Source organism: Hippoglossus hippoglossus, chromosome 9 (assembly GCF_009819705.1).
Source record: "Hippoglossus hippoglossus isolate fHipHip1 chromosome 9, fHipHip1.pri, whole genome shotgun sequence".
In the NCBI taxonomy this organism is placed as follows: Eukaryota; Metazoa; Chordata; class Actinopteri; order Pleuronectiformes; family Pleuronectidae; genus Hippoglossus; species Hippoglossus hippoglossus.
In genome coordinates, this window is record NC_047159.1 from 24,334,189 (window position 1) to 24,358,022 (window position 23,834).

The window sequence follows — 23,834 nt, forward strand, 5'->3', positions numbered from 1 at the left end:
TTTTTTAATGTATAATAGAGTTGGGATGTGGAGGTGGGAGGTGCAGGTGGAGGTGCAATCTCATTTAATCGGAAAAGGGCTTGTCACACATGGACAATGGAGAGAAAATGGAGCCACCTGCAACAAGTGAATTCGTATGTCTTAGATCAAATACCTTCAAAACACAAACCGGCTGCTCTCGGCTTATCACAGAACTCATTTGCATTCCCATTTTGTTTTAATCAACATCGCTATGAAACATTTATACTGAACGTGGCTGCAGGCAGTTAAATGCCAAACACAGAATGCTCATACAGAGTTTATCTTTAAAAAGTGGATGTTTTTAATTTGCTTTCCACGAAATATCTGCTTTTTATTTTATTTTCACCTTTAGGCAATTCAAAGCACTGGGTTGGGTTTGGGTGGAATGATGGTGGTCTTGGTGAAAACTGAAATAGTCAGCACTGATTTGACATATTTATTTTTAAGATATTTAAAAAGCACTTCAACAAACTATTTTGTTTTTGTTTAGTTTAATTCACACAACAAAACTACATAAATTTAATCTTGAAAATATGTGTGGGGTGTGTTATAAACCAGTTATATTATAAACATACATCGCATACAAATATATATATAACATACAAAATCTGCAATACATGATGTATATTAGTATAAAAGAGAAAATTGGACAGATATTTGTATGAGAGAAAAAAATAGAGTGGAAGGAATATGTTTATATATATGAATAACTGCAAATCAAATGTTTAAACAGCCAAGCATTTGCAAGTCTCTTTTTGTACATAAACAGCAACACAACAGAACTTAGTAAATGTAAGTTTTCTTTCCGTTGGACAACTCCACGATATTTAATAGAAAATTGACCACGAGATGTTTTATAGATCGGTAGATGAAGCCTGTCTACTTTGATATTTATGGAACTGTTACTTGTTCCCGAAACAGTATTTAAAGCAATGAGATAAGTCTGAGTTTCTATATTTCACTGTGAAAACAAATGTACAGATTTGAAATATGTTAATGTAAATATAGCCGGCAAGTGCACTTGAGGGGTGCAGGAGGTGAAAAGCTGCTAGTCCAATAAACCGTTTCTGCAGGAGGAATATTTTGTACACATATATTGAAAAAAGTACTTGCCCGTAGAACATTGCAGTATGATAAATATGGATAAATTAAGCTACAATAACATTGAAGTGATTGGTACACCAGTTGCTTTGATTGGACAGCAGGTTGCAAAGGCTCATGGTTCTGGTGAAATATCTGTTTTGGCTGCTATTTTGGCGATATTGTGTTAATGTTCTGATTTGGTTGATGTGGTTTTTATGTTTTGATGTTTGGGATAGTTTTAAGTTCAGTTAAGTTTACTGATGAATGCAACCACCATGACTGAGGTGTGGTGTCTGTGATGTGGTACAGTCACTGTTCATGTTGACGGTGTTCTCAATCATGTTTAACAAACCAACCCACTTGCTGTATTGCAACATGTGGGATGCAAATCAAGTGTTTAAATACAAACCCGCCACAATATTTTATGATAAAAAACATGTAATATATACAAAACCCCTTATATTTACAATTTATTTTTTAGCTTTGGTGACAAAACCAACCTTTTCTCTCAAAGAGAAGTTCTGCTGTGTGTTGTTATTGTCAGTTGTTCACACTGGCTGTGGGTCTGCTACTGTCAACGTTATGTTTTTACACAGGGTTTGCTTTGAAAAGGGCCAAATGTGTGTGTGTGTGTGTGTGAGAGAGAGTGAAAGAGGGAGAGAGGGAGATAGAGAGAGCTAGCGAGAGACAAAAGAGAGAGAGAGATGAGAGAGAGAGAGAGAAAGAAAGACTACTACCCATCACCTGAAGTTCTTTACATTAACTTTGAATATAACTACAGCTTTTCTGAGGATTCTGGTATACCTCCTGTATTTTATATAAATGTAGTCCTAGGTACTCAAATAAATACCAGTAAATACAGCATGAAGCCGTGCATGTTCCGCTGCTGCAAACATTTCACAGTAAATGAATGGATTCAATCAACAGAAACATTGGAGTGCTTTTATCTAGAAACGGGTAGGCTACAGGAAGTGTTGCAAACAGTAATGTTCCAGACATATTTAAGAGACAGGCATGGAAACTGAGCTGAAAGATCATTTTTTCTTTCTATTCTGCTGTTACCCGAAAGCAACAAACCCAAAGAAAAGAAAGAGAAACAAATATCTCTGGATGAAAACGCGGTGCCATATTTACAGCACACCGGTGTCGATGTGCTGTAAACAAAAACATGTGATCTCTGCGGCAGAATGAATACGTTACACCCTGCCTCTGCCAGCTGCACCACCCCTCAGCTGAACGCTCCAGAGACTTCTGTGTTGTTGTGAATGCGTCTGACCTGGGAACCTCCTGCGGCGTTGTGAATGTGTGAAAGACAAACTCCGCAGAGAGTTCGGACCCAATTCTCATGTCTGAAAACTGCCATACGCTGTATGTAGTGATGAGGCTACATCTCCTCTCAGCTCTGTGACGTGCACACGTCAGCTCATTGTTTTGGTTCAGCCTCTCTCTGCTCTCATCATTGTTGTTTCCAGTTGCAACAGGCGGCTGCTTTTAGTGGAGAAAAAAAAAAGCATCACAAACCCACTGTAATGTACCTGCCCGTAACTAAACAGCAGACAGGCAAAGTATATCATACTATGAAATAATATTGATAAAAAACTGCTGTTTGTGACTCTAAATAGCCGACACTCAAAGGCAGATAATGAACCATGAACACAAACAGGTTAAAGGCCCATGTCTCTTCCTTTCTCTCTCTGTTAGTTTTGAGGGTCTTTTTGTTTTAAGCCTGGTGTTGTGTCTCTTTGTAGCTGTTTGATGTACGAGTTAAAGGTCACTGACGTCAGCTGTGGCCTGCATCTTCAAGAGTGACTGTGCATATGTATGTTATTTCATGAATGTGAGTGGTTTTGCGTGTGCGTGTGCGTGCGTGTGTGTGTCAGAGAAAGTAGAACTGGAGGGAGCAATAGGACAAAGTAAGTGTATTTCAATGGGTTTTCTTTTCTGCACAATGGGTTTTCTTTTCTGCACAATATCTTGCCCAAGTGTCCTTGGGCAAGATATTGAACCCCACATTGCCTCTGATGGCTGTTTATACAGTATAGGTGTGTATAAAGAACTGCATATAAAAGTGCTGTATGAATGTGTGTGTGTGTGTGACTTACTTTGAAGTACTTTGAGGTGTTATAATGTTCTTTGCCACCTCTGATTACAAATAGGTGCCAGCACAGAAGTATTGTCAGTAGTACATCCTGTGTGTGTTACTGAGCTGCAAGTATATCCAGTTGTGGCCTTGCAGTACAAACCACGCCCACTACACAACACGCCTACTACACACGACGCACACTCATATTATATGTGAGCGACACGGCTGCAGAGTCCAAACCGTGCCCACTCCAATCCACCCTGCTGTGGCTGAGGAAGACAACAGACTATATAGTACATGAAAAATAGATTGAAATTTTTAGTAACTATTAAGCAAAGACGTAAAGGACAACATATTCATCTCTTGATAACACCTAGAAAACGTATTCTATGTGTTTGTTTGGTCTTATATATCTTATCAAGGAACTAACAAACCTAGCCAAACAAGAGGCTCATTTTAACAATTCGAAAAATACTGGTATTTCTAGCAATTAGTAAGAAGAAATACTGAGGAAAAGCTATTGAGCTTATTCGCCCAAATGTTACAAATATATTTTATAATTATTAACATCCAAATGTAGGTTATACGTTTAATTTGAGTAAATAAAAAACTTTTCTCTGGCATGCCACGTTACAGATGCCCTCATTTCTTTCAACAATGAAAAATGATAGAACCACAAATCAAATGGTAAAATGGATTGAGGTTCTAAAGTGAATGACACAAAATGGCATCACTTAAACACCAGCAATGAATAGATGAAAAGACGCTCAATGAAGTATATCAAGTAGATTTTATATCACAAAGAAAAAACACAACCTGAAAACACTTTGTATAAGAAAAGAGAAGTCTAACACCCAAACCATGGCAAATATGAAACATATATGGCAAATATGAAACATATTTATTGTACATTTTGTGATATATCATCAGACAGGAAACATGCAAAATTGAAATCTGGGCTCCTCCAGCAACACTGAAGAAAGTATTCTCCCTTTTGAAATTGATTTTCCAATGCAGAAGATGGCCGTTAGTCTCTCTGCTCCCTGCCTACTGAGCAGCTCACCGTCCTCACCTGACTGTGAAGACTTTATGATTGAGGTCTGCATTGGACAGTAATTACTACGACCAGGCTACTACTCTGAAATAAACATGAATTGACTCATGCATTATTTGTTAAATGGAGCAACATGTTAACAGGGCCCTGAAAGTAGTAAAGCTGGCAGTCACTGAGATCCAACCCCAGTGTGTACTTTCAGAGCAGTGGGCTTTTGCAGTGACACTGACAGTTGGAAAAACACATTATATTTTAAACATCGTCAATATCATCAAAATATAATGTTGTGCTCATTTTGCACTCGTGGTTCAGCGTCCTCAACCTGTGAGTGGTGGGAGAGAAAATTCTCCAATGTTTAAAATATGTACATTAAAATGAAAACAAAAGGAACAGAAAAGTTAACAAGTTGTCCAAAAAATGAGCGACCAAGAATTGGAGAGACAGAGAAAATTAGGGGGGTCAAAGTCTTTTAAAAACTGTTGACTCTTCAGTGTGACCTTGTCGTCCTCCAGCTTTTGCCACGCTTCCTCACTTAAATGCTTTTCCTAGTAATGGGCAGTCAGTCGTTTCTCACTGTGAAGAAAAATGGGATAAAGAGGTGATTAATAAAACATTCAAGAAATTCACATGCATTGCAGCTTGTAAGTTCATGGAATGGAAAGTGTTTTCCTACGCTACAGTTTTTTCCTTTCAATATTAATTTTTATTTAGATATAGATTTATCAATTTTGTTTATTTTAGCTCTTCTACTCTTTTATTATATCATATATATCTTTCATTGTGCTTAAAAATTGTTTTAAACCATGTTTTCAGGTAAAAACATTTTTCCATATATTTCTAATCTGTGTTTTTGTATGTTCCTGTACACCACTCTGCATCTACCTCTGTGTATGAAAGGTGCTTTATAAATAAAGTTGCCTTACTTGTTACATTAGGCATAGGTGTTACAGTGTTAGCTTCATTATCATTAGGCTGTCTATTTGGAAAGCATTGATTTTAAAATGCACCAAATGAACGGTAATGGAACTGCGTGAAACCAGCTGATGGCTAATGCATCAAACAACATGAATTGTATATTGATTGTCAAAATATAACTTGTTTATAAACCATATTAATCATTCTCACCTGAGACTCCTGCAATCTTGTCGATCTCTTCACTTGCCGTATACAGGAGGAGCAGAAGAAGCAGGTGGAGCGGCGGCGTCATCACGTTTAGTCTGTGGTCTCTTCTGTGAATCAACCCGGCTCACAAACCATATTTGGAAGTTTAACTTGCTTCCATTTCCTTCACGTTTGGGCTGATCCTTCCTTACTACAAGAGGACTCTGCGATGAGTGAATGAAACTTGTAAATGAACAAAAGCTGAGGCAAAAAACAAAAAATGCTCATAAATGGCAACTGTAAAATGGACGCAAGCCTTGGATCCTAATTCCATTCATAAACACATGACCACAGTGGAGTCCCTATGGAAAGTAACCAGAACTGCAGCTGCCGAGCTGGGACAACTAACAATGCAGTATTTTCTGCTTTAGAGCAAAAGGGAATTTTAGCCTACAACATTTCTCTTAGTCTTCTGTGGATATACGGTTCCAATTTCCAAGACAATTTCAAATCTACTAGAAAGGTGCGTTTGTTTCAAGAGATGGCCCCTTTACTAGTGAAGGAATTTCCACTTAAATGTAATGATGAGAGAGGAAATAGTGGTGCAGATTTCCAGCCAACAGCAGAATCACATACAGCTGAAAAGTAAAAATGTTCTGCATCCTAGAGAAACGAAAAGAAAATCCCACCACTTCAGCTTTATAGTTAAACATGTAAGGTTAAGTTCACAAACTGGGCACAGTTGGAAAAACTAAGTTTTGATTTGCTGCATGTCTTTGAGATTAAATAAACTATATTCTGTCTGTCCTGTGTCTTTCACCAGTGTGACACTGGCAGGAGATTGAGACTCAGGAGTAGAGAACACACAGGAGAACAGGGTGAAGGTAAAAAAGTGGTGTTGTGGTGCTGGAGAAGTGTGTATACTCTTAATTTTTTTTTTAAAGCTTACCCTTCTAGCAAAGGATAAACGTTGTTTGTTATAAACAGGTGTGTGTTTTCCCATATATACCCGAACCCATCACCCATATGTTTTCATCAAACAGTACTGTAATTTATTTGAGATGAGAAAAGACTTGAGACTGGTCGATGTTAGTGGCTCACTGGCTCACTTTCTACGGAATGCACCTATTTGGAGTCAGATCCTTCCTTAATTCTGGGCAGCCGACATTTTGCCAGCCTGACAGCCTCTTAATTTTGTATGCCTATTAGTAGGGAAATACTGTTAAGGCTGAGTACATGAACTGAGAACCCAAAAGCACAACTCTGATGCAATGTCCAGTTTCCAAAAACAGTGGTCTTTTATTCCAATTCAGGGTTCGGTACACGGAAGGCAAAAAGACAAGGCAGAGGTATCCAAAAGACGTGAGGCTAAGGCAAGATCGGTAAATACAAAAACGTGGTCAAAAGCAGAAGACAAGACAAGACTAGACGTGGATATATCGCTAGAACTCTATGTACAAGACGAACTGGCACAGGACAGGGGGAGACGCAGGCCATATATACTAAACAGAAATGAGGTTAACTACACAGGTGAAACACATTAGGGAGGGGAAGGTAATCCGTGAGACACACAAGGGCAGGAGTGAAGTTACCTAAGAGAACAGAGACAAACGTGAGTATCAAAGTGAAACAGGAAGTGACATGAAACATGAAATGCAGAGAGTGTATGTGTAACCATGACAAATTGATTTCGCGATTCATACTAGGAACTTTGTTTAAAAATACTAGGAGCAGGGGAGCTTTGATGTGGTTTGGTTTATAGAAAGTTATGGTCCACTGAACTTTTTGTTCATGTTTTTATTTTGTGGGCTCATTGATCAATCTGACTGGATGTCAGGGAGTCAGCACCACCTCGTCTTGGCCACTTACTGTCAGGTTTTTGAGAACCTCATTGAAGTCTCCCCTCTCATTCGTGAAATCCCTCCTGTCTTTGAAATAGTGACATGGTCCAGTTGTCTGACATTCGTTGCTGTCAGAGAGGACAGGTTTTTGTGATTGGTTGTCTCGGGGTTGACATAATTGGCAAATATGGACTGATCATAACTCAAATACACACAGAGCAGTACCACAATGCCAATGTCGGGCTTCAGGGAATAAAGAAAGTTTCGGGAACTTTATGTGTTTGAGTTTACACAACAAATATATTGCAACAACTATGCAACTAAACATACACTGTTTGCACACAGCTGCACACACGAGCAGTTGTTGACAAGCTGAGAGAGAAGAGACCAGCAACTTCAGATCAGAGTCATCATAGCAGTTGTAATATTATGTCTTGAAAACGTGTCCTGAACTAAATTACATATTCATGCTCGCAGTTTTTGGGGTCTGACTGTCAATGCTAAAAATGTTAAAAACACATTCACTGCACTCAACTCAGAGTAGAACAGTAGCATCTAAGCTGACACAGCAAGCAAGTAGCTGACGCAGTTATCCATGTCTGAGCACAGTGGCAGACTGCACATCACGTCGGACCTGGTGTCTCTCCTCAACACAGATATCAGCCAAAGATATGACAGCTCTGCTATCTGAAATCGTTGTAGCAGCAGTGCACCCGCTTCTGATGGTGTTGTAACAAGTCACAGGTGACTTACAAGGCTCTTGCCTCAGATGCAGCAGATAAGCGACATTTTCGCCAGGAAGGGACCAGACACTCACACTGTACAGCAGTACAAAAATAAGACCTTCCTGTAAATGATCACATTTGTTCAGTCTGTGAATGCATGAATTAATTACTAAGATAACAAATGAATGAATGAATACATTTATTTATTAATTAAAAAACACTAATTAATTGAACTGAACGAAGTAATGATGAATAATACAAATGAATCAATAAACTGTATAATGAGGAAAACCTTAAATTAAAGCAACAAAATATCTGTTTCCACAGACTTATTTCACTTCACAATCCCAGTTCACCACCTCAGAGTCTCACTCTGACAATATCAGCACAATCTGATCTAGAATTTCAAAGTAAAAGCCCTTGACTTATCATATATTCACAGTTTTCCCTCTAAATTCAGATTCAGAGATTGCTTGAAGAAGAAAAAAAACAAAGCAAAGCCCTAATGCAGTTTACTTTGAAAGATCAGAGTGATAGCAAAGGAACATAACTCTTGTGTTGCAATGACCATCCTTTGAAACAACATGAAAACCTCGGAAATATGCTACTTCAATGGAGTTCAACACATCTACATCAAACACAGCCACAGTGTTAGATCAAGGCGGTTTCTTGCTACAAGAACGCCTGTGTGTTTCTAGGTGCCGTGTCAGATTGGGTGAAGATCCAAAGGTGTCTATTAGTCGATGTGATGCTTGGACTGTGATGCTGAGACTGATGACTCAGAATCATACACCTGTGTGTCTGACAGGAGTTCAACACGATGTGATGAAAACTATAGAATCAGCTTGTCAGATTCATTATTTGTTGTATATATATACATACATACACTCACCGGCCACTTTATTAGGTACACCTTGCTAGTACCGGGTTGGACCCCCTTTTGCCTTCAGAACTGCCTTAATTCTTCGTAGCATAGATTCAACAAGGCGTGGCGTTTAAACGATGCTCAATTGGTACTAAGGGGCCCAAAGTGTGCCAAGAAAATATCCCCCACACCATTACACCACCACCACCAGTCTGAACCGTTGATACAAGGCAGGATGGATACAAGGCAGAATGGATCCATGCTTTCATGTTGTTTACGCCAAATTCTGACCCTAACATCTGAATGTCGCATCTGAAATCGAGACTCATCAGACCAGGCAACGTTTTTCCAATCTTCTATTGTCCAATTTTGGTGAGCCTGTGCGAATTGTAGCCTCAGTTTCCTGTTCTTAGCTGACAGGAGTGGCACCCAGTGTGGTCTTCTGCTGCTGTAGCCCATCTGCTTCAAGGTTCGACGTGTTGTGCGTTCAGAGATGGTATTCTGCATACCTTGGTTGTAACAAGTGGTTATTTGAGTTACTGTTGCCTTTCTATCATCTCAAACCACTCTGCCATTCTCCTCTGACCTCTGACATCATCGTCCACACAACTGCCGTTCACTGGATATTTTCTCTTTTTCGGACCATTCTCTGTAAACCCTAGAGATGGTTGTGCGTGGAAATCCCAGTAGATCAGCAGTTTTTGAAATACTCAGACCAGCCCGTCTGGCACCAACAACCATGCCACGTTCAAAGTCACTTAAATCCCCTTTCTTCCCCATTCTGATGCTCGGTTTGAACTTCAGCAAGTCGTCTTCACCACGTCTAGATGCCTAAATGCATTGAGTTGCTGCCATGTGATTGGCTGATTAGCTATTTTTGTTAATAAGCAATTGAACAGGTGTGCCTAATAAAGTGGCCGGTGAGTAAAATATTGTTGTTGTGAGATATATATATATATATATGTATATCCATATATATCTTCTCATGCTCTTTGCCATGTGTCTGTCAGTGTCTCTCCTCGTGTTCCTCCTGGTGTCTCTCCTTCTCCCTCTCTTCTGTGGCAGCTCTGCTGCTGCCTTAGGAATCCAGGGAGAGTTAATTGGCCAACTAATCTCAGCTGTGCCAATCAACTCTTCCTGGTTCACCCAGATGTGCTCTCTGAGCCACATATACAGTATATATATAAACAAACAGCAGAAGAAGGCGGTAATAGTAGATGTGGCAATACTGGCTAACATCAACATCAGAAAGAATGAACACGAAAAGATTGAGAAGTACCAAGGGTTGAAAGAACAGCTGGAAGAAATGTGGAAGGTCAAGACTAATGTGATCCTTGTGGTAATATGAGCACTGGGGGCTGTGACCCCCAAACTGGGAGAGTGGCTCCAACAGATCCCGGGTGCAACATCTGAAGCCTCAGTCCAGAAGAGAGCAGCCCTTGGAACAGCTAAGATACTGCGCAGAACCCTCAAACTCCCAGGCCTCTGGTAGAGGACCCGAGTTTGAGGAAGACAATACCCCCCCCCCCCCCCCCCCAAAGGAGGGTGAGAGGGAGATTTAATATACTGTATATATATGAATCAAATAATGAATACGAATTAAGTCAGAAATCTGAATGGACTTTTAGGCTACATCCATATACACCTGCCTTCCACACTACTCCGGAATTGCAAAACTGAGATATTTTGGAGCGCTGCTGGCCCCCTTTGAAAAAACTCCAGGGCTGTGTTTTAGTCTGGGTGGGCAGAAAGAGAGATGTTTGGAAAAGATGACGTAGACACTCACAACCGCTTGCTAATTCTGTCTTTTCAGTTACGATGTAGCCTTCGCTGAGTCGTCACATTCCTATCACATTACCCCCTTCCAGAACAACCCGGCATGACTTACGAGCATTGCTGACCCTGTTATCTTTCCTAACAGCTGTTGGGAAGTTAAATTTAGCATTGTACTTTTTGCCATTGCTGCATTCTTCGTAGCCCTAGTCTTTACGAAATTAACTTCCAAATTGTGGGCCCAGTGTACTTTAATGGTCACGAGATCTGCATTTTCAGTGTTAGTATGAGCTGGGATTCAAAGAGATTTAGATCTGAAACGCTTGTGTGGAGAGAGAACATTTTATTTTGAAAATGCCATCCTCAAACGAAAATATAGAAGTAGTGGTAAGAGTTGTAGTAGCATGAATGTAGCCTTATTTATGTGACTGCTCGACAGTTTCTCCTTCAGTGCTCTTGGTTATACAGGTGTAAAGCTCAATGTCCATGACTTTCATTGTGATTAAAACATTATAAAGTTGTTATTATCACCAGCACTAGTAGTCTAGTATCAAATAAGGATAGTAACAAATAATATAAAATGATATAATATACCAATTCATGCATAGTCACCAAATTTCTTTCCAATTAACTTCCCGGTTGTTGCACTAGATTTACAATCATTCATTCAAATATACATAAGCATTCTGCATTGTAAAATGTATCACATGCAAATGAACAAGCAGATAAAACCACACAGTCACAGATAAACTTCTGCTGAGCACCTAATATCTGCAACTGGCTTGATAAACCCAGGCCTGTTCATTTCCCTCATGTCGTCAAGCACAGTATGGATTTACAATGCAAATGAACAAAAAATCAACAAAATATGAGAGTTGTGGTCTCGGGCAGCAGCAGGAGATCACCTCCTCTCAGGCAGTTTCACTGTAGTTGAGTGCTGGGTTGCATTAGTCACAGTAGTAACTGTCAGCAGGCACGATGCATTTCCATTAATTCACTGAAAGCTCTTGATTAATTTAATTGGCTTGGCTTCAGTCACTGTAGTTTTATGAATTTATAATTGTATCAAGGGGACAGCTACTGTTTGCCACATTCCTTTACCAGCTTTAATTGTGGATGATATAATTTGTACAACTGTTTCAATAATGAGGTATTTGATGGGTTTCTTGTGCAATTAACAATAGATCGTCAGGATATACTCTTAGTAAGATGGCACTCACATCAAATGCAAGAGCTGAATTTAAATTTAGCCCCACATGTTGGAAAATGCACTTATGACACTCTCCTGATTAGATAAGATTCAACAATTACAGATAATTTGTTTATCTTAGCCTCGCTAGCTAAAGTCTTTCGGTGGCAGGAACTTTCTCCAGAAACAATATGAACCTTTGCAGAAACTTTTTGCATTGCCTCCTTACTGTGTTTCTCCTGCAGGGACCAGGGTCTAAATAAAATCTTTTTACACCATAAAATGTCACTGCTTGGGGGGTAGTACTTTACTAATGTACAAGAACCTTAGGGGTGAGGGTTGCATCATTCAAGATACCTGGTTGGTCGCTTTTTATTTCAGAAGGTCAATTTCTGCAGTAACTCCTAAAATAGTATTTCAGGTGCTTTAAATACACTTTGTTACTTTTGTTCATAATTTTTTTAGGATCAACAGCAGCACAATTTGAATCTCCATGTGTACTGTTTTTGTAGTGTTGCTCCATGCGTACACAGTGTTACCAATTAATACCCTTAACTGTGGCAGTCCGCCATTTAATCTCTTTCTCTCTGTCCAAATCAGTGGCCCACCGCTCTCGCTGTGAATATGGCCATGATATGGCCACAGTCACTGTGCATCAGGTTTACATGATAGTGTTGTGATTGTGTTCACAGGGAAATCACCAGCGCCTCTTAGATATCTACCATCATAGAATTCATGCTTTTTATGTTCATTCCATTTAAGAATTTAATGAATTCATTTTGTGGTGAACATGTGCATTACCATCACCTGGTGGACCGGAGTTGAGCGGCTTGTTGTAGCCAATAGCTGTTCATACAACAACAGACTAATTTGCCTGATCTCCCCTGGTCTTTAGAACATTGAATATTGTAGTTACTTAAAGAAAACAAGTTCCTGGGACCAAAAGTTATGGGTACTTTTTGTGGAAAAGGTCAAAAACAGTTAGCCTGGCTGTGTCCAACCAAGAGTCCCGATCATCATAGTCATGATGTTGATTCAACACGTTATATTAAGAAGGCTAAAGCCTTGTTTCTTGTCTTAATGCTAAAATGAGATGACTGACTGAAAAAAAAGTTTCATGTTTATCCAAAATGTTGAACTATTCATTTACAGCAAAGCAATACTGAGTATTATGTATGAGCCTTAGCCCGATTCAAGAGGTATTGCATATATGTGAAAACAATTTTTCACTTCAACTGGGAGATGAAATATTCTTGAACTGGTTAAAAATATATATATGATGACTATAAGTTTCCATCGCAAAACATTTTTACTCAGCTTAAAAAATAGATATATATATTTTGCCTTTGAACCACATTTCGTGCTCGCCTCCGCTGTACCCCAGTGTTAATCACAAATGTCTCAGCAGTGTCTCTGAGTGTGAGACAGTTTGTACACTACACTTAGTCATGACAAATAAGAGAGGGAATTCATTGGAGAGATGGCCACACTGAAGCTGAGTAAACTGAGCCCAAACCAAAGCCAGAACAGCTGCCACTAAAGTCTCAGTTGTTGTCAAGCATGTGTGAATGCAAATGTCCGAGTGAGACGCTCTGTAGTTTCTTGTGCTCTGTTTGCAGATAAAAATCACATTAGGATTATCCTGCTTTGTCACAAACAGAAATTCTGTGGGGAACTAAAGGTATTTAGCTTTTTGGGAAAAAATGTAATTAAAACAATCTTAAGAATATACTGGAGGAGGACATGCATTCAAACTCTAATCAGGTTCATGTTACTTGTAGAAATAGAACATTTCAAAATCCATGTTCATATTTTTGGCCACATTACCAATATTTTTCTGTGGATGAGAATGTCAGTCCGTCCATCACTTCAGTCCAGACTCAGATATCTCAAAAAGTATTGATTAGAATAACATCAAATGCAGGTGTAGCCCCGGGTTAATTCCTGTTACTGGTCTCCAATGATTTTTGAGACCCCCTGACTTTTAATGCAAGTCAAACAGCAGGTTTACATTTTAGTTTTTAGGGAAATGTCTCGACAACTAGCGGGTCTGGTCTGCTTATGTTTGACTATTGAAAAGATTATTAATGAGTTGGGAATTACTATTAATAGTCATAAATTATTAATGTATCAACAGTCATAGGCATTAATTATTATCAAAAAGCAGGAGCTTTGCTCTTATCACCTTGGTGACATCACAGCTACATCACAGAAGACGCCTCAGGGTTCCTGTATGTCTCATCCAGTGGGACGGAAGAGTTTGAATTCAAGTCTGGGATGCTATCGCAAGGTTCACACAGAACAAAGTAAATTCTCAGAGGAACTCAGAGGATAAGGCACAGGTAATACACAAGGAAATGCTTAGAAAATACAAAAATGCCTGGAAAGCTAGTCTATTGGTAAAACAAAGGCAATCTGGCAAACAGGATGCAAAACACAGAAGATATAAAGACAAAGATGTCTGATAGGATAATTGAAAACCAGTGAACAGAAACAAATGGCGAGAAACTGAACAAACACTGGAAGTAGAAATAACTGAAATGCATGAAGACTTAACTAAATTAAAACAGGACATAAAGTTATGTATGGTCCACAGTGTCTTTGCAAGTCATCACAGAACCAAACTTTACGCAGGTGAGATTGTCGGGATTTGGAGCTGTTTTACTGTTTGAACCGTCGCAGAATTTAAAAAGAAACCTTGAGTCAGGCGGCTGAGATCCCAACAAAACATTCATATGCAGGTTATGTTCTTCCATAAACCGTATATAGTCTATACATAGACCCCCTGTCTTCAGGTCAAGTGCAGCTATACCACAGTCCAGGGTTCAGGAAAAAGGAAAACTGCATCATGTCGGAGGTGGACAGCACTAGTTGGCTGAAAATATATTATTGTTACCCCCCAGTATGTGTGTGTGTGTGTGTGTGTGTGTGTGTGTGTAGAGGAGTGTTGGGGATGGTGGTACTCCTGGCCTCTGTGCGATTATGTCCTCGATGTGCAAATCAGCGATGCACCTGACAGTGAAATGAAATGATAGTCCTTCGGTATCTCAGGAACCCACTCAGCTCTCCACCACCTGCCACAGCTCTTTCTCTCTCTCTCTCTCACACACACACACACACACACACACACACACACACACACACACACACACACATTCACTGCTCACACTAACACATGTATTGACCTATGGTAACATTAATTAATAATATCTTTACATCTATAAATATCACTTATCGTTTTCAGTATAACAACTAGTCTGTCAGAGCTGAAACATGATGGTCACACAACTGTTCCTGGTCTCTCTCTCCCCCTGCCCCTTATCTCCCCCTCTCCTCTCCCCTCTTTTCTACCCACCTCCCCTCTCCTCCCTATTTTTCTCCACTCACCCCAACCGGTCTCAGCAGATGGCCGCCCACATTGAGTTTGGTTCTGCTGGAGGTTTCTTCCAGTTAAAGTCAAAGTGCTGCTCATTGTGGGAACTGTTGGGTTTCTCTAAAATGTTAAGGTCTCGACCTTCTATGTAAAGTGCCTTGAGATAATGTGTATTATGATTTTGCACTATACAAATAAAATTGAAATGAATTGGATAATGCACATAAATACTGAATGTTCTCAAACATAATTTGCTTATACACACATTTGTCATTCTAGTCTTGTGAGGACCTCCACTGACTGCAAACAATACCAGTTGATAACAGTATTTATAATGCAGTGCAGTCATCTTGGATTCTGAAGTTGGTGAGGTTTTCTGGACCTTTCGTGTCAGAAATCCGATGCATACGTCAAGTTTTCAGGAACTTGGGGATTTTGACTTCCCATTTCAAATAGACTGCACCATAAATGCCCGACCAAATCCATGGGCAGGTCCAAGATGTTGCAAACTCAGATAAGAAGGTTATGTTTTCACTGCTACCTTTAATTCGTTTGTTTTGTTTGTAAGTAATATTCCAGAAAAAACTGATATGGGGACTGATATTGATAAGTATGTGCAATTTAGTGGAGCTGGATGACTTTAAGCACTCTACTGAGTGCCATTCTGTTGTTGTATTTTTTTTTTTAGTTTTTTTATTTGCTTGTTTTTTTTACAGGCAAGAGCAGAACAGACGCTATCCAATTTTGAGGTGGATCATATGATAAAGTTTAAAACATTGTACTTGCTGTCACTGCTAGGGGGCACTGTGACTATTTTAGTATATTGGCATGAGAACATGTTCTGGCCATGACCCCCATCACACATATGAGGTCGAAGAGATTCAATTCCAAACACATCCATCTCATCCTCCATGTGATGGCAGCCAGTCCTTTGCCTGTTTCTGCCTAATCCGCCCACATTCTGACACCCGGCACCAAATGGGAAGACGGACAGTTGAGGAGTATCATGGATGCATTTTCATGAGCTGCAGGTCTTACTCGGACTGATGGGACACCTGAGATGTGATAATCAGCCTCAGGGAAGGGTTATATCATATCCACTTATGTCTTCCTGCTGTCTTTTTCAAAAACCTTTGTCTCTTTCAGTTTTGACTCTTTTCATCTGATCCTCTTACTCTCCAAACTTTTTTTCTTGCATGTATCTCTGTTCTTTCAAGGTCCTCACAGTGTCCCTCCCTCACGTCCTCCCGGACCTCCTTCGTCTCCTTCTCTTTTGCTTCAGTCATCTCCTGCCTCTTCTCCTCTGGCAGAGAGGCAGGAGTCCGACCTGGGAGGGGATCCATCACATGTGGCACTCTCGCTCTTTTTTCGGTAGTTTTTCCTCACTCGTGTTGAGGGTTAAGGGCAGAGGATGTTGCACCTTTTTAAACCCTATGAGACAAAATGTGACTTGTGAATATGGGCTATACAATTAAAATTTGATTGATGGATTTGACCTCCTCTGGAGAAAATACGGAGGATCGGCACAGTTCAATGCAGAACTAAAGCAGCTGTAGTAACACCCAGGCCACTCTGGATGCGTGAGCACTGTTCACAGCACGATAGACAAACAAAATGGTCTTTCACCAGAGTTTCAATGTCTATCCGTCGAATAAGTTCACTTCCTGTAACTGTTTCAAAGTAAAAGCAATCTAGTGTTTCTGTTTAGTGAACATTTGTTTTAACAAGATTTTTACTGTTAAAACTGGAAGATGCACGGCTACATATCATAGTTCCCTGGTATTTAATTGAGTAAATAGTCCTACTGTTATTGGAGGAGATACAGTTAGTCATACCAGAAACCTGGTGTGACGAGTCTGCTGTCATGTGCTGCACATGCACCTAGAGTTGATCAGGGAACAGCTGAATAAGAAAGGTGAGAAAGTCAGGGTAACTGCAGGGCAGGAGGGATGTAAGATCTGAAATGACAGCAAAGTTAGTAATAAGGAAAAGGCAGTAAGAGAATGAATGAATGCCATGGACTGTGACTGAGTGTCATCAAACACGTCACCTTAGATTGACATTGGTGCTGATTCTATTTGCTTTTCATTCAACTTGGCTTCAACAGTTACTTTCATGTAAATGTTGCTTTTCCATTTCGTATTACACAGACTATGTAAAAATTCTTGTTCAAATTTAATTGCTGTGGCGACATTTACAATGACGGGATGTCTTAAAACAGACAGAAGGGTCAGGCCCATCAAGGCAGCTCAGCTGTGGTTAACAATGCATACAGTGTGCAGCACACAATGTATTTTTATCTGAAACGAATACACTCAGCCTCTCTTGTTTTTTGCCTATTTAACCACATGCACACATGCATGCAAACCCACACATACTCAGCCTGCTGTCCTTCCTACTTCTTCCTCAACCTCCTCTCTCTCATCCCCGTGAACTTGTGCTGAAGGTCAGGATTCACAAAGAGAGACAGAACTACAAAGTAAACAGAGTTTTTGATGTTGTGTGTAATCTTCCTCAACATTACTGAGACTGTGCAGTGCACTTCCTGTACCAGATGTTTGTTTCCCTGTACCTCAAGTGTTTTTAAAAAAAAATCACAATTCAGGACGTGCATCCTTCAGAGGCTGCATGTGTAGACTGATTGAATCACAGCGGTGCAACTAGTCTCATTTCGAAGGCTCCCTCCAATCCCCAATAAACAAAGTCTCCAACAGGTGGGTCCTTGCCAGCCCAATCTATCCCAGGATTCATTGCGCTTCGGTCTCCTTTTGGTTTCACCTTTGCTCAGGCCTAGGAAGAAGGGGTGCAACCCTTGAATTGAGACAGACAGACAGACAGACAGACAGACAGACAGACAGACACACACACACACACACACACACACACACACACACACACACACACAAATTTGAACATCTTTTCTTGCCTGAAATGAGGATAAACTACATGTGGTGATTTGCAAATCAATACTGTAATTATTCTTTCTTTAATAGAAGACAATAAAATTGATACTTCAACTTTGGCAAAGAGCACAGATAAAAACACTCACTGTACATTATATGTGACTCCACAAATGGAGGCAGTAACAGATACACAGTCACCTCAGCAGAAAACACAGAAAAATACACAAGATTTACTGCTGGGTTTTTTCTTCAAATGACAAAAGCCTGATAGAACGTTTGGAGAAAGATATTTAAAATGCCATTTCAGCCTAATTCCCTTTCAGTAAGCAGGCATGATAGAAGCACGCATAACACCAATACAATATAGTGCTCAGACTGACGTACTTGGCTATGTCAGAAAATACCCATACAATATCACATATATGATCACATATGCATTTTTGTCACACACTGAGCAACGTCTCTTAGCTCTATATTCAAGCACAATGGACTTCAAATGAAACACTGACTGGGCTGAAGAGGCTGACTCTCAGCGTTGAGGGTATTTGAGGGACTAAAAACTAAATATTGGGGTAATAGTAGAAATTGTAGCTATGTAACTATGCATTCAAAGGAATACAAGCTCTTGACAGTTGTGTTGTGTGGATATAACTGTGAAGTAAACTATTGATTCACAGCCACGACTCGGCACTTTCAAGAATAAGGTTGTGATATATATATATATATATATATATATATATATATATATATATATATATATATATCTTGTTGTCAACAAATCCAAAAAAATAATCACTAGAAGAGCAGTCTACTATGTGTGTGTGTGTGTGATATAACTTTTACTCATGTTGCTTATGGGGATACTAAGCAAGTCCCCATCACGTAAATCATTCAAATTTAACATGTAAACATGTTTTTAGGTCAGGTTAGGGTAAAGGTTAGGCAGGTAGTAACTATGGTTAAGGTTAGGGTAAGTCTCAAGAGGGTCAATGTAATGTCTTTGGAGACACGACTGTGTGTATATGTGTGTGTGCTCGTAGTGACGTTTCGATGGTGAGTCTGACGTGTTTTTGGTCTTGAGATTCGTTTAACCTGGTTCCTGACCACCAAAATATGAAATGCTGTGTCTATTATTGGCTGTTTCTGCTGTCGACCAATCAGAGATAAGCAGGCAGAATTAAATTGGGAACACCATCTCAGAAAAAAAAAACTGGCTTTTAGTCACTATACCTACAGAGGTGAACATTTGATATTTGGGTTTTGATCGTTGTGAAAGACATTTGCGTTTGCTGATCTTATCTTTAGCTACCACAGCTTGACTGAAATTAACAATGATGGAGCAAATGCACAACTTGCTACTGACTAGTCAGGGCAAAGCCAAAATAACTTTTCTAAATAATGAAAAAACAACATGTCAACCTGAATGAATTGAGTTAAATAAAAGGATAATTTTTGTCTATGGATTTGTTGATAATAAGAAACATATAGTACATCGCCTACCTCATCCTTGAACTTCAAGTTTAATATCTAATTGAAGACAATTCAATCCAAAACTAAATAGAGCAAATACCTCAACACTATAGAATCACTGACTGTGAAAATATCAATAAAGCTGTGGTAAGGCAGACCACAGTGCAAGGCTAAAGGAGAAGCATTAAACAGTGGATGTGACTAAACTAATAACAAGTGGCTCATCCGCAGCCACATGGCAGATAAAGCAAAAGCAATGGTATTTAGTTTCCAGACACAGAGAGAGGTATTTGACCATTTGTATAGTAACAGGCACTAGTACTTTAAAATGTCTCTTCATGGCACAGAGTCTGCGTCTTCCCCCAGAGTCCAGTCACTTTCACACACATTCACAAGTTCCACCTGGTGTGTTACTGTACATCTTTCCATGGGTGAATTCATTTCACAACACGACACAGATACAGATATATCGATATCACCGTTAAAGGTGAGTTCTCTTTTCAGCTCAGAGTGTCTAGTTCATGATGATGTTCACAAAAGGGAGCGGTGGAAAGATGGTCTTTTTGTACAAGATGAGCAAAACAGAGTACTGTAGGTCGACTAATCTCACAAAACAACTACACTGAGCCTGGCTGCAGCAATGCACATTTTGACATTGTTGCAGAGGCAGTTTTTTTAACTGCAGTCGAGTTAACACTGAGAAATTCTTATAACGTGGCTCACATGATGTGTTTACTCTGGATGAAGCCCCATCTACTGTTTATGTGTAAATAACACATTTTAATGAATGAGGTGCTCTCTAAGTGCTGCATGAAGTAAGGACGTTGAATGACTCTATGTTGTGGATGGCACTCTCAAAGCTAATTGGCTTGAGCATGCACCAGTCACACTGATGTGACAAACCTTTATATCTTCACCCCAGTTAATGATGAGTCCTGCAAGCACATGTTTGTGTGTGCATGTCCTTGTTTGTGTGAGGCATTTCTGCATATGCTTGCCTGGTTGCCCTCTCCTCTTCTTTGCTGTAATTAGCATGATTGGAGAGCGAGGGATGGATAGAAACACAGGAAGAGATGGTGCTGATGAGACTATTCACCCCACTGTGCAGCCTGCCTGGCGCCTCTTCTCAGCAACAAGCTGGCATCATTTCATCATGTCTCCATCGCTACAGCTCTCATCAGTGACGGCTATGTGAGTGTGTGCGGGAGTGTGTGTGTTTGAGAGGCAGCGAGAGCGGGCGCCTGCAGTACGTTCATTTAAGGAGCACTCGTTGAACAAAGTTGATTACACATTCATTAAGGGCCCCAGCTCGTTCACCTGCTCCACTTGACCCCTCCAAGTGATGGGCGGATGCGGGAATATACTGGTGGATGATTCCTGCCCTGCTGGTAACCATGAGCGTACAGCAGTCAAATTAAAACTAAATAACTGATGAGATGATAGATTTTTGGAGTGTAAGTTCATTGTGCGTTACTCCTCTACTTCCTCTCTGGTTCAGACAGCTGATGCTACATAATAATTTTCTTTTGCTCATCATATCAGAAACGTGTTTGTAAACCTTCATAACATCAAGATTTCTTCCGCTTTGAGAAGTGTAGGGAAATCATGTCCTTGGCCATAACAATTGGTTTACTTTTACACCAAAACCATTGTTGGAATGTTGTTGCAAACACACACATACACAGATTCAAGCATGCATGCATGCACATATACACACCCACACAGACACACACAGTGCTGTGAATCCATAAATTACGGCCCTGAATTTCTGCCAATGTGATGAAAACAACACAGATGTGCTTCTGTTCGCTACATCAGGACGTGACCTCTTCTGCGCACTGGGGAGGTTTGCAGCCAGTTTTGCAAGTGGTTGGGATGAGAGTCAGCACCAAGTCTGGGGCCGTGGTTCTTTGCCGGAAAAGGATTGCTCTCTCCAGGTTGGAGGTGAGGTGCTGCCCCAAGTGAAGGAGTTTAAGTATCTCGGAGTCTTGTTCAGGAAGGAGGGGAAGATGGAGCACGATATGGACAGGTGCCGTGAGTAGGAACGAGGGCGTTGTATGAGACCATTGTGGTGAAGAAAGGGCTGAGCTGCAAGACAAAGCTTTTGATTTACAGGTTGATCTGCATTCCAACCCTCGCCTATGCTCACAAGCTCAGGGTCATGACTGAAAGAACGAGGTCGCGAATACAAGCGGCGGAAATCTGTTTTCTCTGTCGGATGGCCGGGCCTAGCTATATAGAGATAGGATGAGGAGTTCAAACATCAGGAGGGAGCTCGGAGTAGAACATCTGCTCCTTCATGTAGAAAGGGGACAGTTCAGGTAGGGCATCTAGTTAAGAGGCCTTTCGGGTACATTCCGTTGGAGGTTTACTGGGCACGTCCAATCAGGAGGAGACCTTGGGGTAGACCCAGAACCCACTGGAGGTTCTATATATCCCATCAGACCTGGGAAAGCCTCAGGATCCACAAGGAGGAGCTGGAAAGCGTAGTTAGGGGAGCGAGTGACAAAATAATAAGATCAAACTAAGCTGACCCAAGAGTTTTGTTTTGATTCCTGCAAAACATTACACAATCTTTCTTTTCATCACATTGGCTGAAATTGACTTTGATAATTTAACTAACGAATGGCATTTTTGGCTGATTTGCATCTTTCCCACCCCCAATAAAGAGGCACCTTATCTCTTCTTACTGTAATGAATCATGGGTGTGTTTCGGGCGTAACATCCAATAAACCAAATCATGATGGCAGATTTTCAGGGGAAGTAAGAGTGAACGTGTCTCTGCAGAGGAAACTGATCTACTTATGGTCAATGTCACAGTGCAGAGTCTCTGTGTGTAACAAACAGAGTGTACACTAGGTGTGCATCTGGCTATGTAGGAGTAATTACTGCCATGACTGAATGCCCCAAGAAGCAGCTGACGAAAGCTCATGATAGAAGTGCACCAACATTTCACCAGACCCCTCCTCATTTAAAGAACACACACCTTTGGGTGCTTGGGTCTATTTGCTAATAAAACAAGCAAAGGCACTTGAGTTGCACTTGGCCCCGTTGCACCAGGTTTAGATTGGCCCCACTGTATCTGACTGAATGGAATGGAATGACTTATTTTATTTGAATGTTCTTTTTATAGGGCCTGCTCTTACTGTATTCCTTAACTTATCGTGTTTCTATTCTCATAGCAAACCCAGGGATATGTCATTATTCAAATTAATGAAGCTTCAGGGCATAACCACTGTCAAACCTTATGTGTATTTGTAAATAAATAATCTTATCTACGACAAAGTTTTGTGGTAAAATGTCCTTCTCCACATCTACCTACTTTTGAATGAAGGGCCCAATGAGCTATCACTAAAGCTGGTGTATGACCATGTGCTAGCTTGCTGCATCAAAGCCAGAGATCTATGATCATGAAGTCCAGTAGTGCAATTTCAGCATCCGAGTCATTTCTGAAGTGATGACTTGGCCAGGACATAAATTTTCCAAAAGTTCTGCGGGATGTATTATTTTTATATTCAAGCCTTGATGAAATAGTAGAATGTTGATGAAGGAGATGACAAGTTCATATTTTATATATGCAGTCTAATGTTTGTTGTGTGCCCTTCATTTTCTCTCTGCACTGAAATTGACCTCACGTGCATTTAGTGTTGATTATGTTTCCATGTCACCCAGACAACGTAATGGTAAGCCTTGTACGTGCTGCATGAAGTGATACAATAAAGTCATGTTGCTTCACCTCTGCTCCTCAGTTTCATGTCAGCTGACTGTGGAATTTACAACAACAGGCTTTGTGTGCTGAGAATAGACTGGGCGTCAGGCGGATGAATGTTGTGGTGTGTGTGTGTGTGTGTGTAATGATTGGTGTCAACAGGTGATCGTGCTACATATGTGAGTGCATGTGTGGTGCATGCACACTGCAAAGAATATCAACCTCGAAATTTGGCAAGCAAGTCTGATTTGTCTCACATATGAATCCTGATAATAATGTGAGACCACAGAATTAATTTCCAATGCATAAACTCTGACACGTACTTTCTCACATCGTCGTGTGTCCTTGTCTGATACTGCCTCACTGTGTTTGTTATGTACACAGCAAATATGCAAATCTTGTGGATTTAGTTATTAATGTCACCACAGGATATTTGTAGTAAAATGTTCTGCTTTAACTTCCCTTATGAATTTAAAAAATATGCTTGAAACATGTTGCAAGTGACTATCTTGAATATGGTGAAGGAAGTTTGACTGATATGATAGAACATCTGAAGTTTGTTGAAACTAAATAAAACAATTTGCCACAGTATTAAATCAGTTTGACGAAGTATGCTGTGACCCAGGCTTGCATTCAAATCCACT

The 23,834-nt window shown here is 40.2% G+C and overlaps 1 protein-coding gene and 1 long non-coding RNA gene across 2 annotated transcripts in view; one reads left to right on the plus strand and one right to left on the minus strand.

Moving 5' to 3' along the window:
* The first annotated feature begins 425 nt into the window (after positions 1 to 425).
* LOC117768096 lies at positions 426 to 23,822 on the plus strand. The gene is made up of 3 exons (XR_004615006.1): positions 426 to 436; positions 6,923 to 6,929; positions 22,309 to 23,822. It is a non-coding gene; the product is annotated as an uncharacterized LOC117768096 (long non-coding RNA).
* Positions 10,385 to 23,834, minus strand: part of tacr1a (tachykinin receptor 1a) — a 53,992-nt gene continuing 40,542 nt past the window's right edge. Inside the window, exon 6 of the mRNA XM_034596185.1 lies at positions 10,385 to 10,394. The gene's annotated coding sequence lies outside the window, so the exon portion shown is untranslated. The remainder of the gene's footprint in view (positions 10,395 to 23,834) is intronic.